The sequence below is a fragment of the Somniosus microcephalus genome, chromosome 9, assembly GCF_052327205.1.
Source record: "Somniosus microcephalus isolate GS21.2 chromosome 9, FLI_Smic_1.0, whole genome shotgun sequence".
Taxonomy (NCBI): domain Eukaryota; kingdom Metazoa; phylum Chordata; class Chondrichthyes; order Squaliformes; family Somniosidae; genus Somniosus; species Somniosus microcephalus.
In genome coordinates, this window is record NC_140995.1 from 239949657 (window position 1) to 239963103 (window position 13447).

Consider the following 13447-nt stretch of genomic DNA (forward strand, 5'->3'; position numbering starts at 1 on the left):
AGCAGTCAGCAGCCGGCCCCTCCAGGCCCAGAGCTGGTCCAGGCCGACCCCCAAGGGCATCTGCCGTCTCACCATCTGACCCTCAGCAGCCTTCCCCCAGCCTTGCTGCAGCCACTGGGGTCCCATTGAGGAGCAGCTGCAGGGCGGGTAGGGGCCAGTCACGGATGCGAAACGCATCACCCTCGCAGGGGAAAAAGTAGAAGGTGTGGCCAAATGTTTTGTTTTACTTGTAAAGGCCGATACTGGTCTATTTGTTTTACTTGTAAAGGCCGAGACTGGTCTATTTGTGTTTTTGGGGGGGGGGGGGGGGGTTCTCTCCATTAGTTTGTTATGTGGGAAGGGCACAGAGGTATCATAGTAATAAATTTTCTTAAATCGCACTGTCCATGCTTTCTTTTGGAAGTCCTGGTTGCCCTGCTCGGCTGAGGGCTTGTGGAGCGGCTAAATTCATCTTCTGCCATTGGCACAAGCCATTCCCTGAGAGGGGGCCTAGAACCGACGTGCAATAAGCCGCCGACGGGCGGCCCTTGCACTTTCTGCCTCCCTTCTGTGCTGGTCCTCCTCCTCCTCCTCCTCTGGTGGTCCTCCAATGTCTGGTGGCAGTGGCTGAGTCCTGTGGATAGCCAGGTTGTGCAGCATGCAGCACACGACAACGAAATGGGAGACTCGCTCAGGCGAGTACTGCAGGGCTCCTCCGGAACGATCCAGACAGCGGAACCGTTGCTTCAGGACGCCGATTGTTTGCTCAATGATGTTCCTGGTTGCTTGATGGCTGTCATTGTATCCCTCTTCGCAGGGGTGCTGGGCGCACGGAGCGGGGTCATCAGCCAGGTGCACAAAGGATAGCCTTTGTCCCCGAGAAGCCATCCTTGTGGGTGAGGCTGGGCCTTGAACATGTCTGCCACAGAAGTCTGGCGCAGGATGAAGGCATCGTGGCTGCTGCCTGGAAAGCGGGCATTGACAGCTAGGATGAGCTACCTGTGGTCACACACCAACTGCACGTTGAGCGAATGGTAGCCCTTCCGGTTGCGGTAATCCTCGACATTCTCTAGAGGTGCCAGCAAAGCCACATGCGTGCAGTCAATGGCGCCCTGCACCATGGGGAAGCCCGCTAATGCTGCAAAGCCCATTGCACGCTGTTGCTGCTTGTCAACGGTCATGGAGAAGGAGATGAACTGACGTCTCCTTCTGAAAAGGGCATTGGTCACCTGGCGGATGCAGCAATGTACCGCAAACTAGGAGATGTAGGAAATGTCCCCAGTAGCGGATTGGAAGGAGCCGGTGGCATAGAAGTTGAGAGACACCGTCACCTTCACTGCCACCGACAGAGACGTCCTGCTCCTCAGCTGTGGCTGCAGATCTCCGCAAAGCAGGTGGCAGATCTCAGTGACCACCGCCCTTCTGAATCGCAGCCTCCGAACACACTGCTCCTCAGACATGTTCAGATATGAGAACTGCTGGCGGTATACCCTGGGTGGGTAAGGCCTCTTTTGCCGACGCCTGTTGCCCCTTCTCCGTCTGGCCATGACTGGCACTCTCTCACGGCGTCTCTGAGCCCTTTGAATGCAATGGAGAAGCCCAACGTTTCCACCCATTGCAGCCCCCATTATATGTTTCCAATCAATGCGATGGCTCTGAAGTTAAAGACAAGTGCAAAGCTGTGGCCTGAAGCCACAAGTACCTGTGCGAGTGTTGAGCCAAACCAGAAACCTCTCTACCTTTGTCTCTCTCCAAAGATCCGTCTCTCACAAAGAAGGAGTGGTGCAAAATTGCTGCCATTTATACTGCAGGAGGAGTGCCCTTTAATTAGCGCCCCCCGCGCCTCGCAGCGACTGGGAACCGTTCCCCTCTACCAGTCGCTAGGGGCGCCAGGCGCACAATAGGCCGGCGCCGCTGAATTTCCGGTTTGGGGCGCACAAAGGGCGTTGCACCATGAAATGACGTCAGGATATGCGCGCGCAGCTGAGCGCGCGCAAAGGCTTTGCGCCGCCGCTAAATCTTAACTGAAGTTCGCGAGAGGCACAGATCGTGCTGCGCCAGGGCGCTAGCCGCTTAGCACCCCACATCTCCTCCTCCTAAGGCGCTAGCGGCTGGCGCAAACCACTGAATTTCTAGGCCTTAGTTCCTGCTTTTTCCCCTTTTACTACTTTACCTTTTACTCCATACATTCTGTCCCTTCCTGACACTCTCTGGTTTTTAATTCCCCCACTGCTACCTAGGTCTATGACCTTCTCCGTTGTCATTTTTATTATTTGCTCTCCAGAAACCTCCCCCCCACTAATTAGTTTAAAGCCCTCTCTGCAGCCCTAGTTCTATGATTCGCCAGGATTCTAGTCCCAGCACTGGCCAAGTGAAGTCCGTCCCAATGGAACAGCTCTCTCCTGTCCCAGTACTGGTGCCAGTGTCCCAAGAAGCGAAACCCATTTCTCCCACACCAGTCTTTGAGCCATGCATTTAACCCTCTAATTTTATTTATCCTAGCCAAATTCGCTCGTGGCTCAGGTAATAATCCAGAGATTATTACCCTTGAGGTTCTGTTTTTTAATTTGACCCCTAGCTGCTCATACTCCTTTAACAGAACCTTCTTCCTTGTCTTATCTACGTCGTTGGTACCAACATGGACCACGACAACTGGATCCTCCCCCTCCCACTCCAAGTTTCTCTCCAGCCCAGAAGAGATGTCCTTAACCCTGGCACCGGGCAGGCAACACAGCCTTCGGGACTCCCGCTCTCAGCTGCAGAGAACCCTATCTATCCCCCTAATGATACTATCCCCTACCACTACAACATTTCTATTTACTCCCCCCTCTTGAATGGCCCCCCGTTCCACGGTGCTGTGGCCAGGTTGCCCATCCTCCCTGCAGTCCCTGCTCCCGCCCCCACAGGGAGTAAGAACCTCGAACCTGTTTGACAAGAGCAAGGACTGCAGCTCCTACAACACTACCTCCTGGATCCCCGTACCTGCCTCACTCATAGTCACACCGTCCTGTCCCTGACCACGGACTACATCTGAGTTAATTAATTTCATAGGTGTGACTACCTCCTGAAACAGAGTGTCCAGGTACTTCTTCCCCTCCCTGATGTGTCGCAGTGTCTGAAGCTCGGTCTCAAGCACATCAATACGGTGCCGGAGTTCCTCTAGCATCAAACACTTACTGCAAATGTAATCACCGTGAGCATCAATGGTGTCCACCGGCTCCCACATTTCGCAGCAGTAACACATCACCTGCTCACCCATTCTATATAATTAATTAAATTTCTTATTATTAGTTATGCAGATCCTCTGCCCCAATATAGATGATAATATCACACCACTATTTAATAGGACTTACCAACTTATAAAGGTATAAAAGAGAAGAGGACCTACCAACCAGCTGATTACCTACCTCCCTTTTGAATGCTGTCTGTGGGGCCTGTTAGGTTGAGTCGCCTTGCTGCTCTGCTTCCATGTAGACTACATCAACTGCACTACCCTCATCCACACAACTAATCACCCCCTCGAAAAATTTAATCAAATTGGTTAATCATTCTTCTAAACTCTAGCGAACATAAGCCTAATCGACCCAATCTCTCTTCATACGTCATTCCTGCCATCCCAGGTATCAGTCTGGTGAATCTTCGCTGCACTCTCTCCATGGCAAGAACATCCTTCCTCAGATAAGGTGACCAAAACTGCACACAATACTCAAGGTGTGCTCTCACCAAGGCCCTGTACAACTGCAGCAAGACATCCTTGCTCCTGTACTCGAGTCCTCTCACTATGAAGGCCAACATACCATTTGCCTTCTTAACCGCCTGCTGCACCTGCATGCTTACCTTCAGCGACTGGTGCACATGGACACCCAGGTCTCGTTGCGCTTCCCCTTTTCCCAATCTATTGCCGTTCAGATAATAATCTGTCTTCCTGTTTTTGCCACCGAAGTGGATAACCTCGCATTTATCCACATTATACCACATCTGCCACATCACCCAACCTGTCCAAATCATAATGGATTTTCTCTGCATCCTCCTCACAGCACACACGCCCACCCAGCTTTGTGTTGTCTGCAAACTTGGGAGATATTACATCTAGTTCCCTTGTCTAGATCATTTATATATATATTGTGAATAGCTGGGGTCCTTGCACCGATCCCTGCGGTACCCTACTAGTCACTGCCTGCCACTCGGAAAAAAGCCCGTTTATTCCAACTCTTTGCTTCCTGTCTGCCAACCAGTTCTCTATCCAGGACAGTACCTTACCCCCAATCCAGTGTGCTTTAACTTTGCACGCTAATCTCTTATGCAGGACCTTATCGAAAGCCTTCTGAAAGTCCAAATACACCACATCCACTGGTTCTCCCTTATCTATTTGTTAGGATAACATTTGGTTTAAGGGATATAAAGGGATCCTCAATATTCGACCGGTATAAAACTATATGAAAGGTACCATTTAGTCTTGTTAGCTGGAAGACGAAACACAAAGCACCATGGGATGCTTGGCTATATTAACTCTTTTAAACTAACAAGTAGATGACCAAGGACATTCCAAAGCTCCGCTCATAAATTACCCTGAGTACATGTTTGGAGGAGGCCGCTTGAAAGAGATAAGGCACAAAGGCACATTGATGAGATGCTAACAGACAGGTCTTAGAGAATAGTCAGCTGGCCCTTTTTGACTAGGGCTTTGTTCAGCAAGGCCATGTCGTGCTGGAGATGCCTGCCTCCCTATTTTGATAACAAGAATAAGAGATAAGCTCATGAATGCGAAGTTAGAATTATGCTTTTGCAGCCCATAAGCTTGTCACTGAGGTATTCAGGGGGGTACTCGAGGTGGAAGGACAGGCCTAGTAGTTGATTGATTAACCATGTAAACCAATGAAGTATCAATATTCCCATGTATACACCCCATTAGTAATAAGTGGGTGTTGTCTAATAAACTGTATAAACTAAGCTGTATTGTCACTTTTCCTCTGAGAACGGTTCCTCCAGTTGGGGTTGGCCGAGGTGGTTCTCCCGTGTGCACTCGTAATAAACTATTGATCTGGGATTAACACCCGAGTCTGTTAGTTCTGTTTTACCATCCAGGTTTTCCTCGCTTACAGCTTGGTGTCAGAAGTGGGATACCACCGGACTGCTGATCGATCTTCCACAATGAACGACACGGAGGTGGTGAGTAGCAATATTCACCCTTAACGTGGAAGTCCGCGAGGCGGATCGGGGTAGCGGTGGTACAAAGAACAGCGAGTGAAGGAGCAACAAGCTCCAGGTGTGGATCAATAGGACGCGTTTTAGGGTACAAACAGACCCGAGGAGTTTAGAAACTCTAGGGTTGGAAAGCGCCGGGAAGAGCGCTAAGGGGAAAGGCGCTAGTTGGGAAAGCGCCAGAGAAAAGCGCGGGGGGGGGGGGGGTGGGGGGGGAGCGCTAGGTAAAAATCGCCGACGGTCAGGAGGAGCCGGGGGAGAAGAGCTTAAAGGGTGTCTCTCTGGGGATAGGACATCACCGCGAAAAGTTAAGTGCCACCAACGGCCAGGAGGGAGCCGGGGGAGAAGAGCTTAACGGGTGTTTCTCTGGGGATAGGGAGTCCTTGCGACACTAAATACCGGGTGACGATCCAGAGGGATTAAAGGGTAGTTAGAGCATAAGTGTTTGTCTGCTTAGAACATAAGTGTTTGTCTGTCTAGAGCATAAGTGTTTGTCTGTCTAGAGTATAAGTTTCGTGTCGTCGTTCCGATAAAGCATAAGATTGGATCCTTGAGAGTCACGGGGTGATCGGCACGGACAAGGGTGCTGTATTATCTCAAACATCTTGCCTGAGCCTGAATTAAGAGGACGTAGTCCCACGTGACGGCCAGGATCAAGTAGGTGTAGGGAACTAAACACCACAGGATCGTGATCCCGTGACGAGTGAGTGTGTACAAAAATAAAGTATAAGATAAGGAAACAATAAAACACGATGCCTAAAAATAAGCAAGACAAGGATACCCTCACTGAGACAGGTGATGATTATGGTCCGGAAGGAAGTTTAGAAAGATATCTGTATGAAGAATATAAAAGGGAAATCCCAGGAATGAGGAAAGTGGGCTGGGATCCAAAAGACGATTCCGGCCGACAGTTTAGGTGGTGACAAGCGCAGGATAAAAAGACACCAAAAAGGACCGCGACAATGATCCTATTGGCTTTCAATTGTCGTCTGAAGGATAAAATTAGGGAAAAAGGTGTATGGCAAGCACCATTAACTAGTGAAGTTCCAAAGCCTACCGCCCAATTTTAGTTTGTGTGAAAGTGTGTTAGAGTGCGAACGTTTTCCTGGCTGTGAATGTTTAAGAAGTTACAATATTCCTTTGTCTGAAAGTCTGTCCTTAAAAAAAAAGAAAAATGTCTGTTGTGTGTTTTAGCTCCACCCACTTCTCTGTGTTAAAAAAAAGCATTTAACCCTTTTGTCTTGTCTTGGATTTTGGAAGTTTTAACAATGTGCGAATAAAATTGTGCCCCCAGAATTGGAAAAAACTTTGAACTAATTTAAGTTAAGCTGGTGTGTAAAAAAAAAAGAACAAGAACAATTTGTTTAACAAAAGATTAAATATCAGTCTAAGATTTAACCTTGGAGTTGCGGTTGCTATGCTGAAATCTTCCAAAGCAGTTTGATTTGATTTGTTTAAATGTTGAAAAACTATTTTTTCTCCAATTATATTCAATGTTTTTATAGTGTTTTGGAAAGACATCTGAAGAAAGGACAATAAGAAATATGACGTAATTTACTGTTTTCTGCAAGAATGTGCTATTTTGTTTTGTTTTGTCTGTTCATTGTTGATGCAGAGGATGGGCTTCGGCCTTGACGTTACAGTGTGCCTGGAAGAAAATGAATTTGAATGTGAATGTTTGCAGGGCATGAATTATTGTTTCTTTGTTGAAATGGCTTCCTTCTTTCTTTTCCAAGTGATACTGGTTGGTTGAAAGGGGGATTGGTTTGGATTGAATTGGAGTTGTGAGGTGGGTTAACCTATTGAAGCCGGATTTTCATTGTGGCCACGGGGTGTGGATTGGTGTAGTCCGAATTGAATAAGATAACTCCGCTCCGCGAGAACATCCAACAGTGACAGGTCCCTCTACCATATTTGATTAACTATGGTACTGGGGGCCCTACAGAATGCGGGACTAAAGTTAAACCCTAGAAAGGTACAGGTAGGGAAGGACGAAGAAATCTACGTAGGATACATAATAACACAAGGGAAGAGACAAATGCCCGAAGACAGATGGGAGGGGCACTAGGACCAAGGGGAAAGCTAGCTGATCAAAGTGGGGAAACCATCCCAGGAGCTGGTGGACTGGGGCCCCGACCATGAATTAAAGCAATCCAAGAAACAGGGCAATGCATGGGCAGACGAGGCAGCCAAGCGGGCAGCTGAGAAAGGGAATCTGACCAATGAAGCCCAAGGACGAGAGGTGTACCGAATACAGAATATTGGGGTAGTGAAGGACGGAATGCACATATCCCATCACAATATGTTACCATATGCTGTAAAGATCAAAGGGAATTTGGCTGGAACAAAATTGGAGGGATGTGTTACTAGGCACGCTATCACTGTATGTCCACATAGTATTGGACACAGTCCAGAGGCACAGTGTGGGTTTAACAATACTGGTACCAATCAGGATATTAATTGTACCATGGAAGCCCTAGAGGCGGATTTAAAACCCACTCAAGTGGCATACGCCGGAAAGGGTGAATATTGTGTTACAACTAATTTGAAAATGTTTAAATATGCCAATCTAACTTGTGATATTCCAAGTTCAGAGTTCTGCTTCACTCCTGAAATCCCGGTACGGATTGGGCACGAGGAATTGGTGGAGATACACCAGCATAACCTCACCACCTTACAAGTTTCTGAAGGTATCAAGAAAGACTTAAAAGGCTATCAGAACACATTTGGGTTAGGGTTCGGGTATACCCGTTGCCTGAACACTTGAAAGTATTGCGAATGGAGATACGCCTCTCCCAGAAGGTTTATTATAACCTACAACAGAACAATAAAAACATTAAGCATGACATTGATCAAATTAAAGTCACCACTTGGTGGGATGACCTTTGGAGTTGGGGACTGAATATACAGATCCATCCTTGGATTAGATTGATTTCACATGTATTAGTAGTAGTGCAGTTTGTTGTAATGTGCTTCTTGATTTTCATGGCCTGTAATAAATGTCGTAGGCAGACGATGAAAAGGTTGGCTAAGGCAGTAAAGCAGAGACTGGGTGAGAATGTCCCCAGTGCCTCTTTGACCTCAACAAAGGACTCGTCTGAGTGGTACCAGGAGTAGTATCTACCGGGGTAAGGTGCATATAAAAGGGGAGACAATCATAGTTTGATAGGACTATCAGATGTTCTGCCTCTCTTCCACCCAGACTGGTGGCCACCACGAAGGGAACCTGGTTAAGATGAGGTATAGCATCCTGAATATAGGTGACGGATAAGGTTGGCTACCTTGGGCTTAGCCAAGGGCCAAAAGGGGGGATTGTTAGGATAAAATTTGGTTTAAGGGATATAAAGGGGTCCTCAATATTCGACCGGTATAAAACTATATGAAAAGTACCATTTAGTCTTGTTAGCTGGAAGACGAAACACAAAACACCATGGGATGCTTGGCTATATTAACTCTTTTAAACTAACAAGTAGATGACCAAGGACATTCCAAAGCTCCGCTCATAAATTACCCTGAGTACATGTTTGGAGGAGGCCGCTTGAAAGAGATAAGGCACAAAGGCACATTGATGAGATGCTAACAGACAGGTCTTAGAGAATAGCCAGCTGGCCCTTTTCGACTAGGGCTTTGTTCAGAAAGGCCATGTCATGCTGGAGATGCCTGCCTCCCTATTTTGATAACAAGAATAAGAGATAAGCTCATGAATGCGAAGTTAGAATTATGCTTTTGCAGCCCATAAGCTTGTCACTGAGGTATTCAGGAGGGTACTCGAGGTGGAAGGACAGGCCTAGTAGTTAATTGATTAACCAATGAAGTATCAATATTCCGATGTATACACCCCATTAGTAATAAGTGGGTGTTGTCTAATAAACTGTATAAACTAAGCTGTACTGTCACTTCTCCTCTGAGAACGGTGCCTCCAGCCGGGGTTGACTGAGGTGGTTCTCCCGTGTGCACTCGTAATAAACTATTGATCTGGGATTAACACCTGAGTCTGTTAGTTCTGTTTTACCATCCAGATTTTCCTCGCATACACTATACTACCAGTTATATCCTCAAAAAATTCCAGTAGATTGGTCAAGCATGATTTACCTTTTGTAAATCCATGTTGACTTTGTCCGATCCTGTCACTGTTTTCCAAGTGCTCTGCTATTGCATCTTTTATAATAGATACATAGATACATAGAAGATAGGAGCAGGAGTAGGCCATTCGGCCCTTCGTGCCTGCTCCGCCATTCGATGAGATCATGGCTGATCCTTTAATTCAGTATCCCGTCCCCGCCTTCTCTCCGTAACCCTTAACCCCTTTTGCCCGTAGAAATATATCTAATTCCCTCTTAAATATATTTAATGAGCTGGCGTACACTGCCCTCTGTGGCAATGAGTTCCACAGGTTCACCACTCTCTGAGTGAAGAAATTCCCCCTCATCTCTGTCCTAAATGGTTTAGCCCTTATCCTTAAATTATGTCCTCTAGTTCTGTTCTCACCCGCCAAGGGAAACATTCCTTCTGCATCCAGTCTGTCTAGACCTGTCAGAATTTTATACACTTCTATGAGGTCCCCTCTCAATCTTCTAAACTCCAGTGTGTACATCCCTAAACTACATAGTCTCTCCTCATAGGTCATTCCCGCCATTCCTGGTATCAGCCTGGTGAATCGCCGCTGCACCCCCTCCATGGCAAGAACATCCTTCCTCAGATGAGGCGACCAAAACTGTACACAGTACTCGAGGTGTGGTCTCACCAGTGCCCTGTACAGCTGCAGCAAGGTATCCCTGTTCCTGTATTCTAACCCTTTTGCTATGAAGGCCAGCATACCGTTTGCCTTCTTGACCGCCTGTTGCACCTGCATGCTCGCCTTCAGTGACTGGTGTACAAGAACACCCAGGTCTCTCTGTACTTCCCCCTCTCCCAATCTATTGCCATTTAAATAATAATTTGCCCTCCCGTTCCTGCACCCAAGGTGGATAACTTCGCACTTGTCCACATTATAGTGCATCTGCCATTTATCCGCCCAATCGCCCAGTCTGTCCAAATCGCTCTGGAGCTTCCTGGTCTCTTCCTCTGAGCCCACCCCCCCCCTCCTAGTTTAGTGTCGTCTGCAAATTTGGAAATGCTGCATCCGACTCCCTGATCCAGGTCATTAATGTAAATTGTGAACAGCTGGGGGCCCAGGACAGATCCCTGTGGTACCCCACTTGTTACTGCCTGCCATTCAGAAAATGAGCCGTTTATTCCAACTCTCTGTTTTCTATCTGACAGCCAGTTCCCTATCCACGCCAAAACTTTCCCCTTTATCCCATGAGCCTCAATTTTCCATGCTAATCTTTTATGTGGGACCTTATCGAAGGCCTTTTGGAAGTCCAGGTACACCACATCTACTGGCTCTCCCCCATCTATTCTACCAGTTACTCCCTCAAAAAATTCCAATAGATTAGTCAAGCACGATTTACCCTTTGTAAATCCATGTTGACTCTGTCCTATCCTGTCCCCATTTGCTAAGTGCTCCGCTATTTCATCCTTAATGATGGACTCCAGCATTTTGCCCACAACTGATGTAAGGCTTACAGGTCTGTAATTACCTGCTTTTTCCCTACCCTCCTTTTTGAATAGTGGGGTAACGTTAGCTACCCTCCAATCCATCGGCACTGTTCCCGAGTCTAATGAATTCTGAAAAATCATCCTTAGTGCATCCGCTATCTCTAGGGCCACCTCCTTCAGTACCCTAGGATGCATGTTATCAGGCCCTGGGGATTTGTCCACCTTCAATCCCTTTAGCTTCCTTAACACCATATCCTTAGAGATATTGATTTGCGTCAGTTCCTCCTTTGCCAATGTCCCTATTTTTCCCAATATCCCAGGGAGGTTTTTTGTGTCTTCCTTCGTAAAGACTGACCCAAAGTATGCATTTAGTTGATCTGCCATTTCCTTATTTCCCATTATATATTCCCCCGTATCTGACTGCAATGGACCAACTTTGGTTTTCACCAGTCTTTTCCTTTTGATATACTTATAAAAGCTTTTGGAGTTAGTTTTTATATTTTCCGCCAGCTTGTTTTCGTAAGCTATTTTGCCCCTCTTGATTATGCCCTTTGCCCTCCTTTGCTCTATCTTAAACTGTTCCCAATCTTCCGCTCTGGACTCTCGCATTTTCCCCACTACCGATGTCAGGCTTACCAGTCTATAATTCCCCGTTTTCTCTCTACCACCTTTTTTTTTAAATAGTGGGGTTACATTAGCTATCCTCCAATCCATGGGAACTGTTCCAGTCTATAGAATTTTGGAAGATGACCAGCAATGCATCTACTATTTCTAGGACCACTTCCTTAAGTACCCTGGGATGTAGATCATCAGGCCCTGGGGATTGATCAGCCTTCAATCCCATCATTTTCCCTAACACCATTTCCCTACAAATACTGATTTCATTCAATTCCTCCCTCTCATTAGACCCTATGTTCCCCGACATCTCTGGGGGTTATTTGTGTCCTCCTTTGTGAAGACAGAACCAAAGTATGTATTTAATTGGTCTGCCATTTCTTTGTTCCCCATTATAAATTCCCCTGATTCTGACTGCAAGGGACCTACGCTTGACTTGACAATCTTTTTCTCTTCACATATCTATAGAAGTTTTTACAGTCAGTTTTTTTGTTCCCTACATGCTTACTCTCATAATGTATTTTCCCCCTCTTAATTAATCCCTTTGTGCTCCTTTGCTGAATCCTAAACTGCTCCCAATCCTCAGGTTTGCTGCTTTTCTGGCCAAATTATATGTCCTCTCCTTGGATCTTATGCTATCCCTAATTTCCCTTGTTAGTAGGAACCAACCAGGGAACAGGTTATTTTAGATCTTGTATTGTGTAATGAGACAAGGTTAATTAGTAATAATCTCATAGTAAAGGATCCCCTGGGGAAGAGTGAACATAATATGATAAAATTTCACGTTGAGTTTGAGAGTGAAACATTTCAGTCGGAAACGCAAGTCTTAAACTTAAATAAAGCCAATTTTGAGGGGCAAGTTAGCGCCAGTCCACCCTCCCTCAGCTCTTCACACCTCCAAATAGACTTAATGGCTGACTGGAGACCAGGGCTATCCACTAAAGACGTGGCTGATGACACCCTTTAGGAGGCCAAGCAATGAGGCCGAGAAGCGTTATAATAGCCACATGTCCACTAGATGTGTCTTAGAGCAACCATTCGGCATGCTGAAGATGCGCTTCAGATGCCTTGACAGATCTGGAGGAGCCTTTCAGTACGCACCAGCCAAGACTCCAGAATCAACGTTGTATGCTGCACACTGCACAACAGAGTGCAGTGGCGAGGATTGGAGCTGCAGGAGGAGCAAGGTGCAGAGCGCAGAGCGCACAGCCTCTTCAGAGGAGAAGGTGGAGGAGGAGGAGAACGATGAACCTGAGGTGGAGATGGGAGCAGCAACGGTGCACATTGCTGCCCGGGAAGGCCTCATAATGGCCAGATTTACTTAACTTGTTCCAGTGTACCAATAAGGCTGCCAGATGCTGTACTAACTTACCCCCACCCCCCAACACCACAAAGTAGCCCAACAATGACCAAGTCATTCCTCTCACCCAAACCCCCATAGCTCGAGGTTAAGTAATGTCTGACCATTCACTCCAAGTGACAAGACCACTTCCCAGGTAGCAGGCAAACATGGACAAGACGGGAAAGTGGTGCAAAGAAATAAATTTATGTGCATCATAAATAGAACTGAAACTTAACTAACATTTTTTCATACACCCATGTGCATCTAGGATTGTGTCTTTTTTCGTTTCCGCGTGCTTCTACAAGGTGCAACCCCTGTGGCTTCAGCAGAGGTAGAGATAGGTCCCCCTCTCTCCGTCTCCCACCGCCAGCAGCTATGCAGCTCCAGAGATTGAGGGTGTGCTCCTCTGCTGGCGTCAAATTACTGAAGACAGGAGGGCCACCTCCAATTCTCTGCCACTCCTATTGTTGTGGGCTCTCTTCTCCTGCAAGGAGGGAAAGAAGAAAACTTATTTTGGCGGGTCCGGTACAGGTGGCCGCCATTTCGGGTCCCGACCCCGTTGCTACCGCCATCCCACTCCACAGAATGACTTTCCGATATTGGGGCCTGTTAAGCCTGCCCTGCATGTTGCCCAGCCCAATTAAATGGAGCAGGTCTGGTGATGTCATCGATGATGTGTTTTCAGCCAGGATATTTAAAGGGACCATGGCCACATTGCATTTGAAGGTTCATCTAGGATAGTGCAGTCAGTGCAATTGGTTTCCACTG

General features: G+C 47.0%; 1 protein-coding gene and 1 long non-coding RNA gene across 2 annotated transcripts in view; one reads left to right on the forward strand and one right to left on the reverse strand.

Moving 5' to 3' along the window:
• The window catches only part of LOC147113157 (dynein axonemal heavy chain 8-like), a 193127-nt gene that overhangs the window by 108066 nt on the left and 71614 nt on the right, over positions 1–13447 (reverse strand). The gene's annotated exons all lie outside the window — the stretch shown is intronic.
• LOC147113158 (uncharacterized) lies at positions 4682–9166 on the forward strand. Its single transcript, XR_015079626.1, has 2 exons — positions 4682–5148; positions 6687–9166. It is a non-coding gene; the product is annotated as an uncharacterized LOC147113158 (long non-coding RNA).